This window comes from Xiphophorus hellerii, chromosome 3 (genome assembly GCF_003331165.1).
Source record: "Xiphophorus hellerii strain 12219 chromosome 3, Xiphophorus_hellerii-4.1, whole genome shotgun sequence".
Classification (NCBI taxonomy): domain Eukaryota; kingdom Metazoa; phylum Chordata; class Actinopteri; order Cyprinodontiformes; family Poeciliidae; genus Xiphophorus; species Xiphophorus hellerii.
In genome coordinates, this window is record NC_045674.1 from 8,671,080 (window position 1) to 8,698,309 (window position 27,230).

The 27,230-nt window shown below is 36.3% G+C and overlaps 1 long non-coding RNA gene across 1 annotated transcript; it reads left to right on the forward strand.

Annotated features, from left to right (window-relative positions):
• The first annotated feature begins 1,780 nt into the window (after window positions 1–1,780).
• LOC116716451 (uncharacterized) lies at window positions 1,781–18,306 on the forward strand. The gene is made up of 2 exons (XR_004338489.1): window positions 1,781–1,884; window positions 15,944–18,306. It is a non-coding gene; the product is annotated as an uncharacterized LOC116716451 (long non-coding RNA).
• Window positions 18,307–27,230: the final 8,924 nt, after the last annotated feature.

Below are 27,230 nucleotides of genomic sequence, written 5' to 3' on the forward strand. Positions count from 1 at the left end.
CTGTCACATGTGATTGGCCGTCTGCTGCTCGATGGCCCATTCTGCCGACATGCAGCAGAGGGAGGGAGGAGCTGCCCCAGAAGCACCAGCCGCCGCTGTCAACTGTGGGCCTAACTCTTGGCGAAAAAGCAAAGGTAAAGATTGATAGATGACATGAACAAAATGTTGTTTAGGAGGTAGGGGGGCAGCTGACAGAATATGCTTCCGAGGTCCTGAGAGGGCTAACTTGACTTCAACCACACATGACTAACTGCCCTGAAGGCAGGTAGAGAAAAGGCCCTGTCATAATCTATTACTGCATCTATGCTCTTGAGGGAACATTACAACTACACAACAAATGCATCTGAGCCTTCTGTATTGAGTTGAGGACACACAGTCTGCAGTATCCATGTTGGCTGTACTAAAGTACAAGTTTTAGACCTAAAACAAGACACATTGCCAGCATCCCCTGAGTAATGGGTGTGATAAAGCTGTTTTCATGACATGTTTATCATGCAAATGACAGCAGAGTAGTCCAAGAAACACTTGGAATGAGATGTGTCACATTTTGTGGTTGAAGAATTATTTGGTACACAGTTTACCAAAACTGCTGTTGATGATGAACTAACATAATATATTGGTTATAGATTCCTCCATGCTTCATATTGCGGTGAGCTGCATCAGTTGCTGAGTTCCAATGCAGCAGTTTCCACATTGACTTCCGTTAAGATTTATCTTGCCATCAGGTGCATGTGTAATCTGCGGCAGCATTTGGAACATGTTTCCTTTATGAAGGAGGAAAGAAGTGGTGGTGAGCTTTGTTCTAATGTATCTCTTTCACACCTCTTTTGATTACCAGTTATTCTGATAGACTGAATCTCTTAATGTGTACTTTATCAGGTATGTCGGATGCACACATGGCAACAATGTGTTGCATTTAGGGATCTAGATATTAAGACTATATGCAGGATTTCTTACTGAGAATCAGAATAGGGAAGAAAGGAATGAACAGAAAATTATCTACACAATGAAACGTCCAGTTCTGTGGACTAAACAACCTTGTTTATGTTAAAAATCAGATGAGAATTGATACTAGTTCCACAGGATGGAAAGAAAACAGAAGGTATGGGAAATAATAACATTGTGCTGAAAACTGGTTAAAATGTTCTATAAGCAAGTACTACATAATTTGTTATATTACTTTATCTTAATTTATGCGGGCTAGATAGTCTAGTCTGTGGTCTAGAGGCCCACATGAACAGTTATGATGGACCAGATTTGGCCCACAGATCTTGAGTTTGATTTTAACAAACACCTTCTTTTTTTTCCTTGATAATTTGATAAGTTTTCCCAAGTCAGCAAGGAGAGCTGAACATGGATTTGCTCTCTGTTATTCTGCTGTGATTTTATTGTATTGATCAGGGCAGAACATGTTGGCCATGTTATTATAGGGTTGCACAATTTTATTTAGCCATGCTTGTATAATAGTCCACTGCTGAATGATAAGTGAAATATTTCATATGCGAAGCTAAGATTTGTGTTTTAATATATTAGTTTATGTTAATTTGAACCTTTTTTCATGGTTTTATGTAAGCACACATTGCTTGTAAACCTGTTTAATCTTACTGCAAAATAGTCTTAATTTTTTGACCTCACAGTTCAGTTGTGTGCTTCAGGGATTCTTCTGAATTGTTGGAGATATATTTTAAGTGAAAGGACAAAAAAAACTTTTTTTGAGAGTTTAAAATACATTTCTGTTATCATCATTATTACTCCCCCCTGTTTTTCTTTATCCAGATGGGTGCCTTTCACCTATCCATAGAGTGGTCACTCAAGTGTCACTCCATGAATAGGAGTCTGATCAAGCGGAGGCTGTTGTCATAGCAACTGCCAAGGGGAACACAGGTAAGGGCACAGTTGATTGCCTGAACTGAAGAGCGCTTGATGAGGGGTAGGGCTGCTGTACAATCACAGCTCAGTGTGTCGGGTCTCACGTGACAAAACTGGAGGGAAAAAATGCATTGACTGAGCAGAAGTTTCCAAATTTTTCATGACTTCTCTGGTTGTGCATCCGTCTTCAAGCCCTCTGTTCTTACAGCCCACAAAATGTAGACAGGGACACTTTAATGTGATGGGCGTTTTTGAAAAACAATAGAGTTAAAAAAAGAAAATGCCTCCACCAAAAAAATGATTGGAGATCATGAAAGTTTTGTCTCTGCAATACCCATTTATCCAGTATTATGTCTTTTACTCCTGACATTATCCTTGTGCAAGGTGTACCGGACTTTCTGTGAATTATAAGGATGCTGCCTCATGTAAGATTATGCCTCTAATAGACCTCTACAGGTGCCCTATTATTGATTTTTGTACAGAGGGAGAATAGTCAGCTTAATGTACCAAGCCACTCAAGCAAAGCTGACATAAGCCAAGGCTCTCTTTTTAACACAGGTCATAGAGATAAATCTCTGTCTTAACATCACAGCTTATATTTGAATCTTAATCCGGGCTAATGAAATTATGAAATAAAGAATACTTTTTTCTGCTTCCAGTTTTACGAAACATGTTGAGAGAAAATGTGCAAACGAGAGACAACATCCCAGAATGACCACTTGCACAATGCCACAGTGTGGAATTCCTATCTTTTTTGTTAAACCCTGCGTGAAGTCTTTGTGGCCATGCTCTGGCATTGCATCAAATGTGGGGAGCAAACGGGACAAATAGCACTTAAAGTCAAAATCAGGCTTGTGAGAAAGAAAAGATGTCAGCGGGTAAAAAGAATAGCAAGACAGCTGCATTTGTCACAAGAGGTGTGAAAGATTTCCAGTGCTTTTACAGCTTGGTTTGTCACACTTTAAAGTCATCAGTTTCTTAAAAGCAGAACAGAAGTACATTTTAGTGGTGAATTTAGAATTCTCACTTTGTTCATAAAAAAGAAAAAAATATTTTTTTATATGGTGTGGTTCATTTCCCTCATGCAGTGAAATATTATCAGGTAAAACTAGTATTTACTGGTGTGTATTATATAAATAGTGCCTTTTAAAAGTATTCGCTGCGCTTCATATTTTTTACATTTTGTCACATTACAAATACAAATATTGTGGTATTTGTACCACAATATTACCATTATTGAGGGTAATAATGTTGTGTGACAGCCCAACACAATGTAGCACATAACAGAAGTAGAACAGAAGAGATACAATGCCTTAGTGGGTTTGTTAGACTACATTAATAAGAAAAAGGCAGCGTAATCAAGACCAAGAAATGTGCCACACACTTCAGAGTTAAAACTATAGAGAAGTAGGGGAAAAATAAAATCCCAGACTACTGTTCAAACCACCATCCATTCATCCTCTATATCTGTTTAACTGTGTATTGTCACAGAGGAGGTGGTACCGCTTATCTCCACTGGTCATTGAGGACAAGCAGGAGACTCTAACAATAAGAGAATTAACACATTTCAATTGTTATCTATGAAAGGTCAGAAGGTCAAGTGAAGTATATAATGATAACATGAGGTTTGTGTAAACAGTCACTGGCAAAACTTAAAGGCACAAAAATCATTTCCAATGTGCAATGAGAGATGCTGAGATAAATCTGAAGTTTGAGTGAGTTCACCCACCATTGTTCTGAAAAAAAAATGGTAAGAGCTCTGATGGAGCTTCACTGTTTTTTGAAAGTCTTATAAACTCTAGTGTATGTAACATCTTAAAGGGAGTTCCATTCAATGTTGTCAGTCACTTGTTGATTTTTTAAAATTATTTCTTATTTGGTCATCCTCCTATTCCTTGACATACTTTTATTCATAGAAATCCTTGACTCTTCTACTCCATGAGCTAAAATTCAGATGTTTTTTGACACATTTAAAATGTATGTCTCAGCAGGCATCCTTCTTGCTGATGTCAGCAGGTATAAAGAGACCTTTTCCAGACAAGCATGGCAGTCATCTCTGATGGGATGGCTTTTGCTGACATTTGTCTATTCAAATAGCATCAGCACCAAAGACTGTTTGACCCTGGATGTCCTTCGTTCAGTCAGGGACAGCATGCAGTTGGTCTGTGTGATGGGTGCGATTAAAACAAACTTCCAGTGTTAGTCATGGCAATTTTACATTTATTTCTCTGCAGTAAATTTTGAATCGTAAATGTGAAGTGCTGTTTTCTGTTAATTGTCTCCAAAATATATAATAGGTAATGTGTTTTGTCTGCCTGTTTTTAAACAATGGACAGATTCACAGAGAGTTGGAAGATTTGTACATAAAGTTTAGCTCACTACAGGCATGTTGTTTTTTTGTTTTTTGTTTTAACTTGCAGAGGCATAGGATCTAAATTGCTCCATTTTTTTTGCATCATGATTTTGTGATGCCTGCGGTGAGTCTATCTTGAATTGGTATGAACTGCAAAATTAGAGCAGCCAGCATGTATACTCTATTGCCTTATATTTCTCTGTGTGGGCCAAAGAGGGAATATGACAGTGATGATTGGACCACTTGGTGAAACAAATTATTAGATAGACATTTTAATTTCAATTTTGAACTCTGTGAGCACAAGCACTGGACTTCAAAGAGCCATTTAATTCCTCCACTTCATACATTAGGATGGTTGGCTCTGGACAGAAAAATGGTACTTATCCAGCTGATAGAAACCAAAACCACTGCTTATGGAACTTATTTCAGTTTTTTAAACAGTTTTAATCATGCAGTTGCAGGATATATTACAGGAAAATGTAACATGTTATATTCATGTAAAATCCGACATTTCCTGTATAGTTTTACTTTCCTACTACAACGGTCAGAACTTTAACTTTTATCATTATTTACCTTTAAAGTACACATAATATTCACCAGTATTATCACAAACTTTTGCTATATTTATTTTTTGTTTAAAATAGTTGTCATCCATGAATGATTTGTTTTAAAGCATAAAAGGTAAGATATATAACATTTAATACATATTTTATAACACTCACACATGACTTGTAAGTTTTTTCCTTGAGATTTATTAACAAGTGACAATGTCTTACTTTATATTTTATTTAAATATACTTTTTCCTAATGTTTTTGGCTTTTGAAATAATGCTCTTTTTATTTTTTTTTCTGTTTAAAATACTCAATGTTCATGATTATTTGAGACAGAATGGCATTTTCTCATATTTTTTTATTGGTATAAGACTCAAAATATTCACAATGTTACTGTTTTTAATATTTGTTGTCCTTTTAAAATATTCAGAACATTTTTTATATATTTTTCCTCTTAAAATGCTAATAGTGAAACACAATTTTTTTCTCACATATTATTTCCTATGAAAATACACAAGGCTTGGGACATTGTCCACATTTTTTTTTTTCTTTTCTGTATATACTGATAATAGCAATGGCAAACAATGCAACTTTTAGATAAGTCCCTGTACTGAACAGGTAAAAAGTATAAGCTAAAAAAAAAGCCTGATATGGAGGCAAGAGCAGCTCCCAGAGTCCCCGAGTACTCATTTATTATCATTTGTAGGTACAGTTCTATGAAAATGGTTGTAGCCCTGTTGTGTGCAAGGAGCTAATACATTCCGATTTGGCTCTTTCTCTTGAGGCAGACCTGAGGTGTCAGACTTCATCCACTTCCGTGCTGCTGGAGGGGATATCTCCCGGTTTGATATATGATGAATTCCTGACGGATCGCCTCCAGTCAGTTAGTACACAGAAAATAGCTCAGAGCTCATATGACAAATGTTACCCTATCCGCACACTCCATTTGACCTTAGGAAGGATGGAGAGCCTGCCTTTTTGTTATTTTTTCCCTCTATCTTTATAAACAACATGCTTAGCTGTCAGTAATGCTAACAATTACCATGTCCACCCACCAAATGAGTACATTTTCAGTGGACAGATTTAATCTGGTTAACATACGCCTGGATTGATTTTAAGCTTTGAAATCATTAATTAAAGCACAGAACATTTCCTGGGAAGCTGCACATTGATGGAGAGCAGATCATTAGTGGTCCTTTGGGTCCTTGTAATATACTCTTCTGACAGTGGGCAATTCAGCATGACTTGGGTAGGAGGACCCAACTCACAAATCAAGCTTGTTGACCTGTAATTTGTTGTGGGGTGTATTTTCCAGCTGTTTCAAGAATAAGGAGCTATTCCCTGTTGGTGAAGTGGGAATTAAATGTCTAATGAAACTACAAAGTATATATATAGTAATTTATATTGAGATAGACAAATAGAGAGATTAGACCATTTATGTTTTTTCAGTACTGCAGTAAGTTGAATTATGTTCTAGCACAGGAGGTAAGGGACTTGGTTCAATAACTATGATCACCAATTTCACAATCATGTCCTTATTTCCACGTTTGTGAATATTGGCATTTTGATAGATCTCCTAACTTCAGGGTGTTGCATGCAATGAAAAGGCTTTCTAAGAAAACTTGCGGTTGCCAGGCTTTTTCTATGAGATTTCATCACTTTTACAATCATACCTTGATGGGGAAGAAGAAATATTAAATGGCAGAATTTCCGAGAATATGAAACAAAATGATATTCAGTGTCCCTGCCAACACTTTGTAGAGTAGTGACCTTTAAGAAAGAGAGAAGTATTTATACTCCATTGACAAAAAGCTCAGATATAGAAAATGTTCCATTGTTTCACTAAAAGAACATATATCACAATTTGTACAACTGTCCCTTTCTAAAAATGTAGCTCACGATAGTTAACATTTATTTCCATCACTAAGTCATAATGTCTGCAATATTAAACTCAAGTATCTTCGCATGAGACAGTGTCCAACCAAGACAAAATTAGTAACAATAAAGTCCTCAACTCAATTTTTTATTCACCAAGTGAAAATTTAGATTCTAAGATTTAGATATCAAATAATCAGAAAGTCCAGACAAAAAATGTCTGTGTGTTAGTTTATAGACTGAAGAAACTGGGACCCTATGGAGGAATTGCTCTTGTTCTGACAATTGTTACATGATGGTAACTATGATGGATGCCTGTGGTATCTGCAGCCAAACGTGTTCTTCTTCTTTTGACTTATTTGGTTGAATTGTAGAAAAAATGCTACAGCTAATGATCAATAAAATTTATTTCCTGATAAACAATATTCTCAGACAACACCCATCATTGTCTCAGTGGTCTGGCTGTTGACTCCGCTTAAAGCTGTCGGTTACAGCTGTAGCATGAACTGTGCTTTGTCCACATTCATCAGTTTTTGGTTCTGTTTTCAGCCTTAGATATAATGTCCCAACAGAAAGTGGCTAAGGAGAACTCTGACTTACATCTTTGTGTTCACTATCTCTCCACCTTTTTCTGCCAATGGGCTCACTCTATCCATTTTCTGTCAACCATCCATTCTTTTTTGTCAAGAAAACCATTTATTTTTTGATTACAATGAGAGATGTCCAAAAGGTGCTGCTACAGATGCTGTACCATAATCCAACGTTGTAAGTTGTGTCCTGTTTTCCTGGATGTGGCTCACAGTTCTTTTTGTTTCAGAAAATATGTTTCAAAATTACTTTTCTGCTTGTAAGGTATCTAGTCTTTTGAGAGGCTCTACATTTGATACATGCCTTCTAAAAACTACAAAACATAATGAATCAAATAGTGGCCTGCCTTTAGAGCAATATTTATAGGTGATTAAACATTTTAGTGGTTGCAGACTGCAAATTGTTGAATAGCACAACCTCAGGTCACAAATCAAATTAAGTCCTTGACTGCAACCCCCATTGATTTCTTGGGTCTGCAGATGACCACAATTCAATGGCTTGCTTCTGATTAAACACCAGCACCATGTTTTTTTTTTAAAAATACCAGACGTTATCTCCTGCATCCCTGTTATACCATTGGGAATTCAGTTGCGATATCTCCATGGTTTGCTCACTGAGCAGTTTGTTAATGACCAGCCCCTCTGACATATAGGTGGTTTCCAAATATCTTGATAAGCCAATAGCAAAGTAATTAAAAACCTAAACACCACAAAGGCATGTGTCAAGAAAATGGTTTAATATGGTGATATACAATGTAATTTTGTAATAAATACAATGTAATTTATACATATATATATAATTAACTTTCAAGCCTACAATGTAAAAAAAGATCAAACTAAATGAATAGATGGTGATTAAAAATCTAGCTGTACCACCATGTATGGGTTTATCAAACATTTTTATGAAGCAACATTGACCCACTCTTTTTTTTTATAACATTGTGTTAGCTAATTTAAGATTAAAGGCAATTATTTATTATTTTGGATGCTAAAAAGTTTGCCATCTTTCTGAATCCTCTGCACTTGTAAATAATAGTCCAAGCAGTAAAATGATGAAATTCATATTCCTCTCACCCTTTCCCTTCCAGAGAAATTAGCACCCACCACTGCTACTGTAAGGTTTTTTTCCCGATGTTGTCATTTGTATACTCTACACCAGCAAACTGCCAAATAATCAGTTGCATTTAATAAGCATCACCTGGCTTCCATTTTCCCTCCGGAATTTCCTGGAAGTAGCAACGGTGTTTTGTTTTCCCAGTGACTGTAATAGAACTGGACTGGACTCTCCTGTAGTCATATATTTTTCCTCAGTCCCATTGCTGTACATGGAGAAATTAATTTTACAATCTGTTCAGGTGCATCTAACAGCAAATCATGAGAGACTTTCAGCAAATATAACCCCATAACTTGTAACAATGCCCTTCCATTAACTCAAGTCATGTTGTCCAACTTAAGCATTGAAATATTTGGATGAATCAAAAAAAAAAACACAGGTTTCTGTGCTTTTGCTTTTTAACCCTAATAAAACAGCACTTTTTGCTTAGCTTTTTCTTCACCACAACATACCAGAACAATGTTTAAATTACTGCACACAAGGTCCCAATTTGTCTCTTCATTTTAAGGTTTTTGAAAAAGATACAAAGATAGTCGACCCTCCAGGTAAGGGGCGGTAATTTACCCCTAGCTGGAGGAAGCAATCTATTTTTGTCCAGTTGAGAACCATGAACTCAGGTTTCGAGGAACTGACTCTTATCCCAGTGATGGAATCCAGTCCAGTCCGGTGCATGCTCAACTTTGTGTTAGGAATACACATGCTGCTCTTGCTTCAGGTATACAATAACAAAACTGGAAGTAAAAGCAATCCAAGTATCTCATATTCATGCAGCATTGCACACAAAATACTTTTAAGGGACATGGTTGAAGGCTTTCCTCAATTTCAAAAATTGACCAAACAACCAAATTCCCAGGAACTCCTCAGAAATTTGGCAGGGACAAGGATCTGGTCCCTGCCAAATCCAGGACTCATCCAGGACAAGAGCTACCCTGATCCTCCTGAATCCATGGTTAAACAGATGGTCAGAGCCTAATTTCTAACATTCTGGTTTAAAAGAAAATGTGGAATTGCATTACAAATCTGCTGCTATTTTAATACTGTTGTGTTTTTGTGCTTATGATAAGTTTTGATTGATCCTCCAGAAATGTAACTTGCACTTAAAAAAATATTGTTAGGACAGTGCTCAGTCTTATCTGATGACTTGCTGAACACCCAAAGAAAATGTGCAGTAAGGAGTTTTCTCCTTCAAGGAGGATGTAAACGGATGGGGTGCTTTGCTAAAGTGGATTTGGGGGAACCAGCAGAGGCTGACTAATCAGGGGGTGCTTGGGAGAGCATTAAGACAGACGTGTGGAGGGGAAATGTGACACCTGGAAATTACACAATGTAATGGAATCAGCCAAGTGGTAAATGTAGCTTTTAAATAGGTTTTGTGTTCTCCATTAACTTGCCAGACACTGATTGGTTTTGACAGCAAGGGATAGTGATGGTCAGCATGTTTCACCCCCTCCCTTCAGTACTAGCCCTCATGCACATGCATGCACAGACACAGACACACAGACTTTAGAGTGTGTGACATAAAGTTCTTTGTAGTTAGTACAGTGTCTGGAGTAAAATAAAGGGCTGGCAGAAGCTCTTAGTACAGATGATCACAGCAAAGTGCTGCAGTTATGTTAAATTCAGCCTTTTGTGTTACTTTTGTAACGGCTTGTCTTTTAACGTAATCACTTTCAGTCAGAAAGATGACATCTGTAAAAAGATACAGGTAAGAATAACATATCTTTCTTTTTATGAGAGTCCATTATCTTTTTACTTCTAACTGTCCTGTGTACCTTGCTTTCTTAATGAAAATATTATTTTAGTTTTCAAATGTAATTTAGTGCTCAAAGTCAAGGTAGGACTGAATTTTTATGTAAAATCATTTTACACGTATTGAGTACAAATTATGAGACGCAATAGCAAGCTGCTTATTCTATGAAATAAATAGGCAGATTTGGTTAGTAATCATCAGCTACCAATCAAATTTTTAACTATTTTGTCATTTTCATTATTATATTATCAGATTTGAGAAATTTCTATATAGCCTTGTCCAGTAACTGTTTCAATAGTCAAGCCACTCAAGGAAATTCATTTGGTATCTAAAAATGAAGAGATGGGTTTATTTTGATTGATAGAATAAAAAGTATGATGTAGTTACAGTCAAATTGACAATATGCCACTGTTCGTTCATTTAGCAAAAATAATTGGTATTTTAAAAGTATGACCAGTCAAGTCAAGTTTATTTGTATAGCACATTTCAGCAACAAGGCAGTTCAAAGTGCTTTACATGATTAAAGAAACACACACAACACAGTAGCCAATTGTGGAACAACCAACAAACATTATATTTTGTCAAATGTCATCACAGAATTAGACTTGAATTAACACCTCTGCTGTTTTTACCTTTGTGTTTATGTCACAAAGGCATTCAGGCTGCATTACATGGATTGAATTTAAAAACTATACATTTTCTGGTTAACTTCAGGAGCACTTTGCAACATTCCATCACACTTTTAGATTTATTGTGACTAGACTAGGATTCAAAGTGAAATAGATGGCTGTTGTTAACAGCTAATGTTTGGACTGATGATAATGGTCTTCTTTGAGTACACTTTAAAGTGCATTGTGGTGTTGAAGGATAGATGTTTTGCTATAGTGTTCCTTTGTCTCAAAAACACAATAATTAGTATTCTTACAGGCATAGTATTATAACATGATGTCACAAGCATCCACTATACTTCCAGTTTCTCATTGGTTCACAAATTGGCATCATTGCTGTATTACAGTATTGCTTATTTATAATCACTGACGGACTGATCATTTCTTGTGCACATAAGCACCCACTAAGGTTTGTTAACAAGTCTGGCATTCAGTTTTGTACAGATGGTTATGCTGTTGACTTTTTAAACTGTGTTTTGCATCCCTTATTAGAAATTAACATACTTGTGCAGCTGGAATTAATAAGACAGCAGTCTCTGTGGTTATTAATTAGCCTTATAGTTCCAAAATGCTGTGAACATTACCAAACACAACATGTTCAATGACAGAGAAGTTAAACAAAACAGTGCAACTTTGCTGTACCTCATTCAGTCATTCTGTTATGCTCTCAAAGTCTTGTACTTTCTTTCACTGAAAGAGCAGAGGTTACTTAAAATGAAAACAGTTTCATTTTAAGTAACCTCTTTTGTCCCTGTGCTTTCTACGACTTCATTGAAAACTTTTTCTGACATCTACCTTTGAATAGATGTCAGATGTTAAACCCCCCCCCCCCAGATCCAATGAAATCGTTTTATTTTCTTCCAACCTGTTGAAGTTACTCATTTCCTGTGCGCTCTATGCATTTTTTTTTTTTTTTCCTAAAAAAACTTGGTAACTTATGTTTCCATGTTTGTGTATTTACTGATTAAAAATGATTTTTTTAGTTTTTGAGCCACCAATAACCATTCAAAGCAGAATAAATGGAGAGTTTTCTTATTTCATGGTGGATTTACACTTCTATTCTGTATAAAGGTAGCTTGAGAAGTAGGAAAATACTGTACCTGAAATAGAAAACATTTAACAATTTGGTGACTGAACCTTACCAGTACTTGTGATTAGTTTTAGGCTGGCAATATATCACTTCAAATAGATAAATGTAATATTTATTTTCACTTAATCAATCCTCAGTGCAGATCAAATACTTCTTACCGATGCTACTCTTTTGCCAACCACAAAAAAGAATATCACAAAATGGTTCTATAGTCTCTCTATTTTAGAAGCAAAATAGAGAAAAAAATGAAGATGCATCAACATTCCCTCTAGCAGATAAGGGGGAAAGATCTACAAAATAACTGAGAATGGAAGGCTCAAAATGACTGAATACTTAGCAGTGACTAATACCTCCGTCACACTGTTGCGTATGAGCATTTTATTTTAATGGTGATGAAAGACACAATGCCATAGGGAAATAACGTTCTTCTTCTCCTTTTTCACATTTAACACTGTAGTACACACACAATTTGATCACTGCCTAAACCAGCCTGTCACAGATTGTTGTGGAAAATGTCAAAAAATTCTCCCACACAAGCGCTGCAGTGCTCGCATGCCAACACATAAACATCAGGATCAACATATGCGTAGTAATGTTTTGCACAATAAATACACACATAATGACTCGTTACCTGGTAATAACATCACTTCATCTCACCCAGTGCTATACAGGTGGGATGGTCAGTATCAATTAGTTCCACATATACAACCAGACTGTACTTCAGTAATGGCCAGGGTGACATTGAATATAGAGCAGAACAAATTAAACTGTAACTGTATTCTCTTTTTGTGCTTACACATTTAAAACACCCCCAAAGTAAGTGTAAGATCAGTTTCCTAAGCAAACAACTGTTTAACGTTCTATTTGACTCTGATATAGTAAAACTGACGTAACCTAAAAATTATTTTCTGCAAAAAATATTCAGCCCAACCAGCCAAGTGAAATACCACCAGACCCCATAGCACATTAAAATATTCGGTACTTGAGTATTTATCCAAGTGTTTGCATTATGCATAGCGGCCTGAAAAAAAGGGACTGGGAAAAGTGAGAGCTACTTTCCAAGCCAGTGCTCAGAGCTCTTACATGTTCTCCAATATGTGGGAGTATCAGCTGGCTCAAGGGGGGCCCACACATTGACATGAAGCTCATGAGCGTCAGCCTTCACACAAGCCCTGCAGTCCCTTTCAATGCAAATGAGAGAGGAAAAGAAAGGAGGGCTTAGCTGCGTACATTCAGTATCTGCCTCCCTGCTTTTGCATTTCAAATGAATATAAGATAAAAGCTCACTTTTTAGTCAGCTGGTGACTGTCCTTTCTCAGTTCTCTCTCCCTTTACTCAACATCCCAACTCTCTGCTGACATACAATCGTTCCCATTTTAAGTTTGCTGTGACTTTCACGTGACTGCCAGGTTGTTCACCCTATTATTAACCTGAAGGTTCTTTTGCGTAACTAATGCTCATATTAAACAGCTAATTGGACCAGATGCTGTTAATTTTTTTGTGTTATACCTAATTTATTAAAAAGACCTTACAGCTGGCCATTGTAAAGAAAGACAATGGCCACTGAACGTGGGGTATTAATAAATGGTTTGTCAGGTTTAGTTTTACTAAGAAATACCTGCATTTAACTGTGGCTCAACTGTAATAGGGTGGTAATACCTATCCTCCCATCATTATTTGCACCTCTGCTCTTTAGCCTTAGCAGCCCGTGCTGCAGTCAGTACACATAGAAATAATGGGCCATTATTACTTTTTTTTTTTCAGAGAAATACTGGATGGCCATGTTCACAGAATAGTGGGAGGGTGTGTTGAAAACTGTGCCCTTCCTCATGGGATGCGGGGGTGGAAAAGAGTATGCCGAAGTCAAACACCAATTACCGTAGGCGCCGAGAGAAATACTTGTTGGAAATCTGTAGACTTGTTCACGTGTATCAGTGTTGGTGGAAATTTGTAGTATGTGAGGAAAGAAATTATATGAGTTTATCAATTTATACTGTTGCTCTCAGAAGCTCCAGATCAGGCATAAAGTGAGAAGATTTTTCTTTAGTCACTGAGGGCAATTCAGTAGTACTGTTATGCACGATATATACACAACAATAGACATTTTCTTGGTCTGGTGTGATTCTGATTGTCCATAAATGCACAGTGTACCTGTTGACTGGTAGAGAATACAGTAGTTAATTACTGCACAGAAGTTTGTTAAACACAACATGAGTATACATGGAAATAACGGGTCCCAGGTGGAGAGATGCAAGAAAATGTCCATGTCACAAAAACAATAGCATTACAAAGCATTATAGTATTCTTCGCACGTGGATCTACATATTGTTGAATGAGCATAGATTTTTAATTTCAAGGGTCTTTTAGTTTTATAGTTTTTGAGAGTGATTGATGTGTCCGTGCTTTGTAGATCTCTGCCATCTTAGTTTTTGCTCTTTTTCTTTAGGAAACATATTTGCAAGTGAATGCTTCATTAAACACTTTAAGCTTTAAGCTTCTTCGTAAACTGTTGTGTACATTCATGTGCATGACAAATACCGTAATTTGCAATATTTCTATTTCATTCGCAACTTCCAATTTCCAATAGTGTTTTATCAACTAGTGAAAAAACAGTGAAGCAGGTGAACACTGATGGGAAGAGAGCAAGGTCAGCTTACTGAACGCTGGAGATGTATATGTTGGATCAAATTTGTCTTTGGAATCTGTTTCATCTGAAGAGTTTTCAGAAACGTATTTTAGCTTTTTAGCCAAGTTAGCTGATGTTGTGCAGCATATTGATGCTGACCTGCAGAATCTGTGGTTTAGATAGAATTTCTGTTGCTGTTGGGAATAAAATGCAGTCTGCTCCATCCAGAAAGTGGATAGTAAAGGAGCTTTCTAATGATACTGATGAAATGTAGTTATATTTTATTGCACTCTAAAGGTACCCACAATCTTACTCAACTATTTTCAAATCACTGTAATAGGAATTCAAGAGAATACCTACTACAGGTCTTTGAGAAAGGAAGACCTGTAGTAATTTTTGATAGTTTGTCTCTTGATTTTAATAACCTTTTTATATAGATATAAATATGCACCTGCTGTAACATTAATTGCCCATTTGGGACTTGAATAAATCTGAACTGAACTGAACTGAAAGGAGTATGGTTGTCATGTTTTAACAGCTTGTATGCAGAATTTATATAAATAAATAATAAAAAAACACTGAGATGTTAGTGTAGCCTTTAGTAACTTCACGTTGAACAAGTTCTTAGCAGAATTTTTAATATTCTGAGGGACATGTTTCAGAACTGCAGGAATCATCTCATCATGCTTAGTGGTGCAGGGCATATGGTGACTGTGCCTCTGGAGAGCTGCATAAAATACATTAAGTGAAGAAGTTGTTTACAGTCAATAAACTACAGGCAAAGGATTTAGCTGCTGCAATTTTTTTTGTTAAATCACTAAACTAAAGGGAACTGAGACCTCCCACTCCTAATTTGGCCTGGTAGTTTTCTCTTTACCCTCCTGGCACACATGCAAATTGGCAAATAGCACCAAAAACTGACTGTGCCTGTGCTGTCGCTTTGCACCTGTGTGAAGGAATGAGTAATACAGGATGAGTATGGCAACATTTTCCAGTAACCAGTCTGAAACTGATGCAAACAGATGCAAACATTGGTTTCACACAGACAGGAAAATTGATACTGTTCTTCAGGGGGAAAGAAAAAAAAAATCCTGAGTTTAAATAAAACTACTTCAGAAAAATAACCTCGAGGGGAGAAAAAAAAAAAAACGACTGGAAGACAGTAACAGGAAAAAATAGAGCTCCTGTTGAGTTCTGAAATCAAGAGTTGACACCCAAGAAGACTGCACACAAATCTCAGGTTGTACTTGTGTGTCTTGCTATCCACAGAATCAGAGCGGCAGGGTAAATTCACTGACGAGCTGGTAGGATTAAATATCACCTCATTTATGTCTGAATATACCTGTGACCTAGTGTGCTCATCTTCAACAAAACAAGAGTGCTTCCAACATTAAGACAGTTCAGAATGTAAACTGGGACATGATCTGACAAACCTAACATTTTCTATTTCTATTTTCAGCTGAAAAATTGGGCTGTGATTGCATGAAGGTGACACTGAAAAGAAGTCCCATCACTCTGAATCCTGAATGATGCTTTTCCGGCAGACTTTTCATCCCCAGGGACTCACTGAAGAGTCACAGCATGACATTCATCACCGCGTCATTCTCTGTACCTGAACTCTATGATGTTACTTTGTATAAAGCCTGTTTTTGAAACTTGGTCTCATGAATTTGCACATGAATAGAGTGCCAGATCATGTCATGTGTCAGTGCAATGGATTTTGCATGTTTCATTTTTCATTTGTCGCTGCATGCCATGTCCTGCAAAAGCATGGCATCACTGAGCTTAGTGCAGCCATGAATTATTTTTATTACTTTATGCTGCATATTGTATGGCATGCTGCCCTGTTACCCTAATCAAATGACAGATCAATGTAACACAGCATAATTGTTAGTAGTAGTAAAGTAGATTGAAGATTATAAATTGTTTTATTTTTTTTATTTTTAGATTAGAAAAGTGTTACCAATCCCTCTACCAATCCACACATTGAAGAGCTACATATGACTTCAATTACAGCTGTAAGTTTTTCGATGCATGTCTCAACCAGCACATCTAGAGAGCCAGCTTTCTGCCCATTCTTCTTTGCAAAATAGCTTGAGATTGAGTGAAAATTAATCTCAAAGCATAAATGTTCAAGTCAACAAATTCTTAATTGGATTTAGATGTGGACTTTTGTTGGGGACATTCACACACGCGATTTTGATCTAAGGCAGAGATGTCACACTACACTGCTCGAGACTGGTGTCGCCCCTGCTTCAAGACCCCTGAATCAAATGACTAGATTGTCTTCTTGCCACCAAGCTCCACAGAGTGCTGGTAATTAACTATTTATAATGTTGAAGTTTTCTGAAGCAGAGACACTTCTAAAAGTTGCAGGACACCACCACTCAAGGAAAGGGGTTTGACAACCCTGATCTAAGGTATTCCACAGTTACTTAGGCTGAATGTTTGGGTCTGTTTCCTGATGGAGGTTGAAATCCATCCCTTAGCTTGATTATTTTTCAGGTTTTCTTCCAGTACTGACATATTTTGACTTATTTTGACCTTCTCATCAAGTCCGACCAGCATTCCTGTTCCTGCTGAAAATATTCCTTACAATAAGATGGTGCTACCATCATCTTCCAGTGAAAGGATGATGACCTAAGTGCCTTTTTCCACATGTTTGCTGTGTCTCCTTGATAGTTTGTGGCAAACTGCAAACATGAATTTGTGGGGCTCTTTCTTATTAATGGTTTTCATTAGTGTGTGACTAATAGTTGACCTACCAGCAGATTCTTCTGCTTCTCTGATTAATATTCTGATTGTTAGCTTAGCTGGAGGGCAAAATCTTGGCAAGAATGCATTTGTACACAGAATGTCACAGTGATGTGCCAAAATCTGACCTTTCAAAGGGCATAAATAGTTTTACAAGGAACTTTATTGCTCAAAGATGGAAGCTATCCATGCTCTGCCATAAGAGCCTATTGTTTTGTTACAAAGTGTACCAGCGTCATCAGATGAAATCACAAAAATAAAGTTAATAAGAATGTGAAATGTGAAAAATTTCTGAACTCAGAAATTCCTCTTCAGAATGCACTTAAGACTTTGAGATTGAACTTTATTCATAATTGATGCTAATACAAAAATGAACATAGTCAGAATCCTGAACTACTTGTAGCACATGATGATAAAATTAAAACTTAATTTTCTTCTCTTTTTTTTCCCTTAGTTTTGACTACAGACAGTTTGCATGCTAAAAATCTGGGACAAATTCATTCATTATTGATACAGCTTTTATTTCAACACTTTCTCATTTGATTATCCACTGTCTGGTGGATGGCAGCACTCATTTGCCTTCATCCATTAATAATTTAAGATTTACACTGGTTCTCAGACACAGATACATTCGCACTCGAGGTGTTGTGTAACAGTGATTCCACAAATCCTTTTCACATGCAGTTAGAGTCTCCTTTGTAGGTTTTATTGCAGTTATCAGAAGAAAAAAAAACAACTTTAAAACAAATATGTAAAAAATTTGATCTGTTGATGAAGTTGTCATCCTAGCCAGTTTTTGACTAAAACTATCAAGTAGAAAGAAAATAAGACATTCAGCAAGATGTATTCTGAAGTCAAAATCTCAAACATTGATGCACTAGTGCTTTTTGTAGTATATGTTTTGATTCCTACATAATTTTGAGGTCGGGTTCAGTCTTAAAGAAACTGATTAATTCAGAGGTAAGACTTGTCTAATTTCTTTCTTTTCTTTTTTCTTTTTTGCAGTGCAAACAGTATGACCACTGCATGTATTTTCAAGTGCATTATAAAGAGACTCATTCACCCAAACAAGTTTCTTCTGGTTTTGATTATTATTATTATTATTGATATTTTGCCTAAATTAAATAAATTGTTCACTCCTTAGGCTGCAACTGATACAAACTGGCAATATTGTTTTAATTCAAGAATTTTGGGGGTTATTTTGTATTTTTTGCACCTGAGGCTTAAGGTGATAATCTGGGAATTATGTGTCACTTTTGACATCTTTTAGCCCACTTCCTATTGTCAGCTTGTTCTGTCAAGGGATTTTTTTTTGATTCTACAATTTACGAAGTAATCAGGAACTTGGTGTGCCTTGTGGAATTAAACCAAAAATAAGTGGTTAATCACAGTTACTTTATGATTTGATTTAACAAGGGACCAATTATGGTTTTGACATAGGAATAGGTCTTTTTTAAAATATATTTTTTCCTTTAGTAACCATCAGTTAAAAAACACTTGTGCGCACTTGTCTAATATTAAAGTTAGTTTGATTATCTGAAATATTTTTCATTGAAAAATATCAACTATAGAAACAATTCTGTAAGGGAACAAATACTTGTATGAGCATTTCTTAAAAATACCTTGTTACATAAATTGCATGTGCATTCGGATGAAGAGTGTAAAATTCATCAGTCTTTGTTCTTTGAATGGACAGAGTAAGTGACTTTCTTGAATTTATTTTTCTTTGCTTAATCATTGTTTGACCATCTTGGTCTTGGAGCTCCCAGGTGGTTAAATAACTGTAAGCCGATTTATTCAGAAAATAGTAGCAGATAATGGCATGTTGGATATTTGTTATTACATTTGTGCAACATTTATGTACATTTTGTAGCAGAGGTCCCCACAAATTGTGATGTTCTTGACAAAGAAAAAACATGTCCAAAACAAATTTATGGCAGCCAAGTTTAGCTCAAGGTCACATGTATGCAGCAGTAAAATGTCAAGCATTAATCATGTCTATCAACATATTTTTCATTCACCAAAGAAATACAGGAATACACAATATTGAGATGTATGCATTTTATTTGTTAAATAAAAAAATCAACACAACGTTCTCTTTTTTGCCCCTTTTTTCAAATAACACATCCACTGAAATCATCCATGCCTTGCTAAAATGTTCAAGCCATGATGCAAGACAGGTCTTATCAGAGAAGACAGATGGGATTGTTGATAGATGACAGACATGCTGATAAAGGATTTTGATTTTATCTCTGCTCACTTCATAGGGTGGGAAACCTGACAGTCTGCATCTTCAAAGCAAAGAAAGGAGGCCAGAAACTCGCCATGGTGTAGCAGATGGAAAGACTGTGTTTTTAATAACCTCACTTCCTCAACTGCCCAGCAATGACGCCAGGCATCAGCGTGTCAGTGAGCAACGCCACACAGTTGTGCCTACTCGGTTGTCAAATCTGTAACATGGCCAAGGTGATAACATCTTTTCTAGTGTTACAAAAATTACAATATGGTAGAATGAGCACTTGCCATCTGGAATTTGCTCTTTCTGCTCACTTTGAAATGGTAATGTCTCCTGTTTTACATGAGGTCAGATTTAATTATCAGCCAGCCAGGCCAGATGTCCAGTCACAACTTAGCATTCCTTTGAGGTTTCTTAATTTAAACACACTGAATTCAATATTCCCAGAGCTGATGCTGTCAACTTCATATTGTGCTCCAGATATTTCGACTTAATTGTTTTTTATGCAATCTCTCGCTGCAGATTCAAAAAGTCGCAATTAATGTCAGGTCAATGCCACTGCTCTTAAGTAGTAAAGCTCAACTCATGTGACATTCGCGCAGCTGGGTTGATGTTTCACAAGGTGCTTTAACTGCCTCTGTGACAGTTGGAGGAAGATTCACAGCTGACCACAGAACATTAATGTGGCCTGATCTTGTCTTTGAACCCTGAAATTAATTATAATTGCTAGAGACATGCTCCTTTTCAGCAATATGAATCACTACATTGGTTTATCATGCTGTTGCTTTGGTAATGACTCACTGCTGTGTAGGTTCACTCTAACATCAACAATCCATCCTCCCTGGACTGAAATCAAACAAAAAGGATCATTCAAAGCAATCAGAAAAGGATATCTGAAACAAGAACCTCATCTTTCACATGCCTTCCATTACATATATTACCTTAAAAAGAGAAACAAAAGGAGCTCTTTAGAGCAATAAAGCTGATTGTACACTGCCCATTGATAATTAAAAAGTAACTTGACAATATCAGTGGATATTGTCCACTGAAAAGGTTTAAGGGGTTTGTTAAAGGCTTTGATAAAGCAAACATTTGCAAAACAATTTAAATGTATTTATAATTTAAATTTTTGACATAATTGATTACATTTTTTTTCTTAATTTTTCAGAAGAGCATTTCTCATTTTGACAAGGGAGATATTTTATTTTAATTAATTTTTGGAAAAAAAAATCTTATTTCTTGAAATCCTGAATAATTCATCTAAAACAGTTTGTTTTTGTAATCATACTTTACTATTTTGTCTAAATATTAAGGTCTCCAAGAACTTTTAATCTGTAAAACATTTCTGCAACTGTGTTTAACATATTTTAGGTCAACATATTAGTGTGCTTTGATGTTTTGTTTTCTTTTTCTTCTCTAAATGAGTCAACACTACCTGAACAACAACATAATTGTCCTCCAAAATAGCAATAGACTGTTGATGAGCAGCGGGAACCTCAGGCTTCATGAAGGCACATCTGTCAGGTAGTTTTGAACAAAAGCGAGTTGAAATATTAATGAAGTACCGCTTGGAGGCTAAGCCCAGGGATGACATTTGACAGAGAAGAGCACATCTCTTTCTGGTTTGTGGCACTTTATTTAAGACTAAACACAAAGACTGAACTGTGTATGAGTTTTAGAGTTCTTCCAAATTGACTTCCTGTAAGCATAAGCTTTATTCATTACCCTCTTTTCCTACAAATTTCAATGCACTCTTACACTGCACTGCTTTGTGGTGCTTTGTCAAACAACACGCTTCAGGCTGTTTTAGAACTCATTAGTTTAATTGGCAATAAACTGCAATTATTTTTGCAACTGCAGACTGCATTCCTAAGCTCCTACATACACAATAGGACGTGCAAATGAAAAGGATACCAGCAGCAGATTCCCCAGATCCCTCCCTCGGTGTCCTGGACAGAGCAATCATAATTACTGCTCAAGGGGTAGATAGGTATGTCCAACCAGAACGTTCTCTGCACCAAAAGAGTCCCCTGCTTTAATACCAATACATTTGTAGGCTTGTCAGTGGCCTACATGACTCAATAAGAAATAGATGAATTAATAATAGCCTCAATTGAAGGTATCTGGTTGACATTCATGTTTCATCCAGCTTTATCTACCTTACACTGAAACCTCCCTTTTCCCTGTTCACATAAATTATTCATGCATTTAGGAATGCAAGTGGGTGGTTGGAAACCTTACTGATTGGGGGATTTGTACAGTCATTGATTGCTGTTAGTATGCAGACATCTAATTTTATTTTGTTTCTATAAGCTTGTGCAGTTATTAAACACACAGGTTTTCACAGTAAAAACTGGTAATGACTTCATTCCAACTTGTGAAAGTGTTATTTGTAAATATATTGTTTAGTGGAGTGAAAAATGATAGTTGGCAGGAACATGAAATCTAATATAAATAAAAGTTTAAAATTCATCTGAAGCCAGTTACTACAAAAAACTTAAAGAGCAAGCCAGCCAGCCAGTCGGCCATCAATTGCTTATTGATTTAACCATCCATCCTGTGGTCTGTGCCTTTTATCAGTTTCCCATTTATTGTGTGATCACTGTTGAAATAACTGCAAGAAACACTTTTGTATTTATATTTTTCTATTTACATTTTAAATGTTTTCTAAAATTAACTAAACACTTTACAAATGTGAGCTTGTTCATTTAACCTCTGTAAACAAACTGTTAACTCAAAGGTTTGGATTTATTGTGCATTCATGTATGTGCAGATTTTTCCATAGACTTGTTTTCTGCGTGTGCATGTGTGATTGTACATTTCTGGCAATGAGACCTTGGACAGGAGAGTAATTGATTCAGAGAATCTTCAAATCAATTCTTGGACAGCTGGGGCCGAGGAGATTAGAAGTGAAGCACAGGCGGCCTGCAGTGCAGTCAGACAGGCCCCAGAGCAAACAGTCATCTCAGGATTATAGACCTGGGGGAGATGTACCTGTTTTCTCTTATTCCATTCCCTCCTGGTCTCCTTGCAGTGACAGTCTATACTCACTACTAACCACTCTTAAAAAAAAAAAAGGAATCCTGCTGTCCATCTTCAGTGCTTCTCAATAGAAGAATAACCAAACGCTTCTGCTGACACTGTGGTGAATTATGTGAATGTAAGGCTGAGTGATGCATTCTGGCGAATAAATTTTGACCTTATAAATCTCCTTTTGTTCTCCAAATTAAGCTAACTGCAAAAGTAGCAAACTCAGGGTTAGGTACATATCATATGCCTGTGTGGCTCAAAGGAGCCACTTATCCTAATGAAGTAAATAAAGTAATGTGTTCAAAGGTCATTTGTATAATTGTTTTGGTCGGACTGGACAGATGAATTGGACTGACCTTTATTCCACGTCTCAGATATATCTTACCTATCCAGCCAATTGATTCAATTAAATCAGAAGAGTAAATGTGGCAGCTTGATGGCAGAAAAATTAGGCTTAGAAGATAGAGAAGAAAAAATGAGAAAAAGTAATGCCACAAAATGAACACTTGGCACAGTCTGTTATATTTACAGTTTAAACTTGATATGTGAAGAAGCTTGAAAAATGCTGTCTTAGATATCTGAATTGATCTTGTAGCATAAATTCTGACTGGTAATATCATTTCATGTGCTTGTTTGAATAGAAAAATAAATAAATAAAATAAGCATTGATATCTTCTTTTCTAAAAAAAAAAAAACGTTTTGAGTTACATATAGGCACTACCAAACTCTTTAACGTTAAAGACATACACAAAAATAAACATTTAAAACCAAAATGTGTCAAATATTACTTAATGGTGGCAGAAAGCAAATTTAGTGAGAACATTTGCTCCAAACAACAACAGCTTACCAGGAAATGTGGGGTGAATGAGGATGGATTTCTTTTCACTCGTCAAAACCATAAAAGTTGTGAGAATACAACACAGTTCATGGCCTAATTATGAGAGAGCACTCATGCAGAATCAACAGCCAGACAATGATTCGACCACAGCTGGGTTTTTTATAAGCATAGAGTTTATCAGGTAAGAAAATGCTTTCTTTTACTGATAATTAGATGTAGCAGCATCATTATATGGTGGGCCTGAGACAAAACTAACTAACTTCAGGTGCTGTCTGAATATTTTAACTTTCCTTCCAAGCATGTCAAGTAGCTTTTTTTAGGAAAAATAACATTTGGTTGTAAATTAACAAAGTAAATGTAGAGAGCTTGATTGACCTGAGTCATGGTTGTTGTGACAACTTTGACAACTGCATGAATCCATAGTAATGAATTGTTGTAAACCAACTGTTTACAATTGCTAGTCAGAACCACAGCAAAAATTGCATAGCTACTTGAATGTTTGTGTTTCATATTACAGTTTTTGTAGCAAAAGGTTTTGCCTGTTTTTTTTGTGAATTACCGACAGACTTTGTTCAGAGAGCAATTTAAGCCCCTTCACAGGGTGGCAATTTGCTTAGTCTCCAAGTCATTGCTCTGACAAGTTTTCCTGGCTTCTTCCGTGTCACTGCACTTTGCTGTGACAAATTTTATGTTTGATTTGCATTGGTTTATGCATACAGCTGGAGACAGCAACCACCACAATTATGCAAGAATAAGCAGGTGTAACTGTGATTGAGCTACATCCTGTCCAGGTTGTAACCTGCCTCTTACCCAATGACCGTTGGAGATAGCCACCAGAAGCGCCAGTTGGGTTGGATTGATGAATGAATGGATGATCCACTGATGCCTAACATAGCTCTGCAAACGTGTCAATACTTTATTTCACAACTTTCTGCTGTGTTTGACAAGTTCTAGCTGGCTTCTTAAGACTGAGTTAAAGTTGTGCTTTATTGCGTTGAGCATGTCTGAGCCGAGCAAGTGTTGTGGCTTTCATAGTTTTTACGTACCTCAGTGCAGTGTTCTTCAAAAATGAGCCCTCACAGAAAACTCATAGTGCAGGTGGACCTGCTCTGCGAAAGCACCTACCAAATCATACAGTTAGAGTGAATCTTTGCACATGCTGCAAAGATTCAGAGGAGCACATCAGCGCGTCAGGCCAAGCAGGTTCAGTGAAAGCTAAAGTAGGACTTCCTGCCTGTTCTTTGCGTCTGATGCTGGTGGAGTTAGTTGACCACAAAGATGCTCCCAACAATGTATTACACCTCCTACACAACCCTCCCTCGTAGAGGGAGCTGGGCATTCAAATTATAGATTAGACCCAAGACATTTTGGGTTTCTGAAAAATAGAAAATCTTCTGGCATTGTGTAGGTTACAAGTGTTATTTTGATTCAGTCTGTTAAATGTTTGTTTTGGACAATTTCTGTTATCCAGATAATTAATAGTGGATTGTTATTTTTGGATTGAAAATACATTTCCTTTGCAATTTTATTAGTGATCAGCTGTTTTTATATTTTTATTGAAGTGTCAATTTATTTTCATTTTAAATAAATTCAGGATACTTAAATACAGATATATCCAAGTGATCTGTTTTAGCATCATTTACAGAACTTATTGGAAATCACTGTGCCACTTGATTTTGAAAAGTTATGAGAGTGAATGCTTAGAAATATTCACATAATTTAACTTCTTTAGAAAGTTTTCATTCAGAACCATTCACGTTGTACTTGAGTGTTTAAATTGTAAAAAGTAACAAATTGAGGTGGATGTCTCTCATGCAGCCACATAGATGAGAATGTTGCGTTCCACTCTGCTTCATCAAGGACCTGCTGTTTCTCAAGGTGATTACTGGGTGATTAGCTGTACAGTAATCAGAAGATAATTCTTGATATGGATGTGATTGTTTCTCTGGGGTTTGTGACCTCTGCAGATGCATCCTTCATGGAAAAATGAGGCTGGGCAGATGAGAAACCTCTGACCACCCATGCAGGAACATGATAAATTTGTCATACAATAGAGAGCTGTCACAATGAACCTGCCAGCTTGTCCTGCAGTGTAATATTGAATCTGTAGTGAAAAAGAAATTTTGGATGAATTTTACTGTCTTTATTTATAGATGGGATATTTTTTTTAAATACTAGTCAATTCTGCAGTTTTATTTAAAGTTTTTTAAGTTCAATATTATTTTTGATGGCTATAGAAACTTGTTTCATTATTTTACTCTGGCTCCTAAGATGGCCTCTGTGTTAGATCTATTTGATTTCATTAAACAACATTTAAAATGTTTTTATAGTAAATGCAGTTGCATTTATTTGTAACGTATATGTGGTGAAGTGAGCCAAATACTAAAAATGATGGTATCAAATAAACAAAATGAGGGAAAACATGTGCTGTTTACCATTACCCTCCAGTTCTGTTTGCTGGGCTTGCTATTTCTGTGTTTGTGTTTATTACAAAACATTTGTGCTTAGCAACGCTGAAGAGGGTACCAATGAGCAAATATGGACCACTAGATTAAACCTGTACTTGAAAAGGCAAAAAAAAAGAACAGATGAGTGTAATAATCATATTTCTGCTTTCTAAATCTAACAAGTTTAGCAATGAGAGCTCTAAGTCCACTTCAATCTACAAACTGATTCCATGTGGGGTCTTTTTGTATTTAACTACAATTTAAACAGCTGGTAGATTTAAACATGAGATACATTAGTAGGAGATTTGATGGCGAGATTTGATTTTAGATAAACAATTATGCAAAGCTCTCAACTTTAGCTGATTTTGACTTCTTTATGAGAGCTATAAATGACAATAAAAGTTTACTTTTGGATAAACTAAAAAAAAAAAAAAATCTTAAAAATTATTTGTTTATAGTAAAATAAAATGCCAATTTCTTAACAACAGTCCAAAGTTGTAGAGATGTCTTAACGTCCCTGAAAATCGTCAGATACAATATACTGGTGTTTCACAATCCTGGATCCATTGTCCTGGATGTTTTAGGTGATTATCTGCTGCCACACATCTGACTTAAATTAATGAATCACTGAAATGCTTCTGCAGCACTTGATGGTATGCTAAGGAGTTAATGCAACCAGTTGAATCAGCTGGACTGGAGCACAGGCGCATCATGTGGGGCAGTGGGCCCTGAGGATCAGTTATGAGAACCTCTGCAGTAAAGTATGCCACAGAAATATTTAAACAGATAAAATCTAACTAAACAAATTGCAGTGCATGTGTTTGCTAATGTGCAAGTCAGATTATAGCTCATATGTTTTTTTTCTTTATTTATTCCACACAGCTTTTGCATCATTATATTTCATCAGATATGCATCAGTTTTTACTTGCAGCAATCTCTGGGGATTTAGTAGAACATTGTATTAAGTGTGAGATTTCCAAAAGCTTGCCAACATTTTGTAATCCAACATTTTTAATGAGATATAGAATTTGACAAATTAAAAGAGTAAAACCAAGCAAATATGTTGTAATATGTTCAATTTTTACTTTTCTGGTGATGTCAAATTCCCAATGTGGCTGCCTGAAGGAACAGCTAATATGCCTGAAAATAAAGTTTCCTTTTTTAAGCCCCTCTTACACCTTTATGCTTCCTCTGAGTAAATTTTTACATTTTAGTTTGTTTTGTGTAGTATAACAACTTCCACATCACAGAGTCTTTTTGCCAGTGCCACCCAATTGTCATGAGGTGTGGTGCGGGTTGGTGAGGCAGACGCTGTAGACCCAGATGAGATGAATATGATGATTTAATGACGAAAATAAGTCCAGTAACGACGAACAGCAGGCACAAGGAAACACTGACGACACAGAAGCTAACATTGACGAATAATTGACGAGGACCCGAC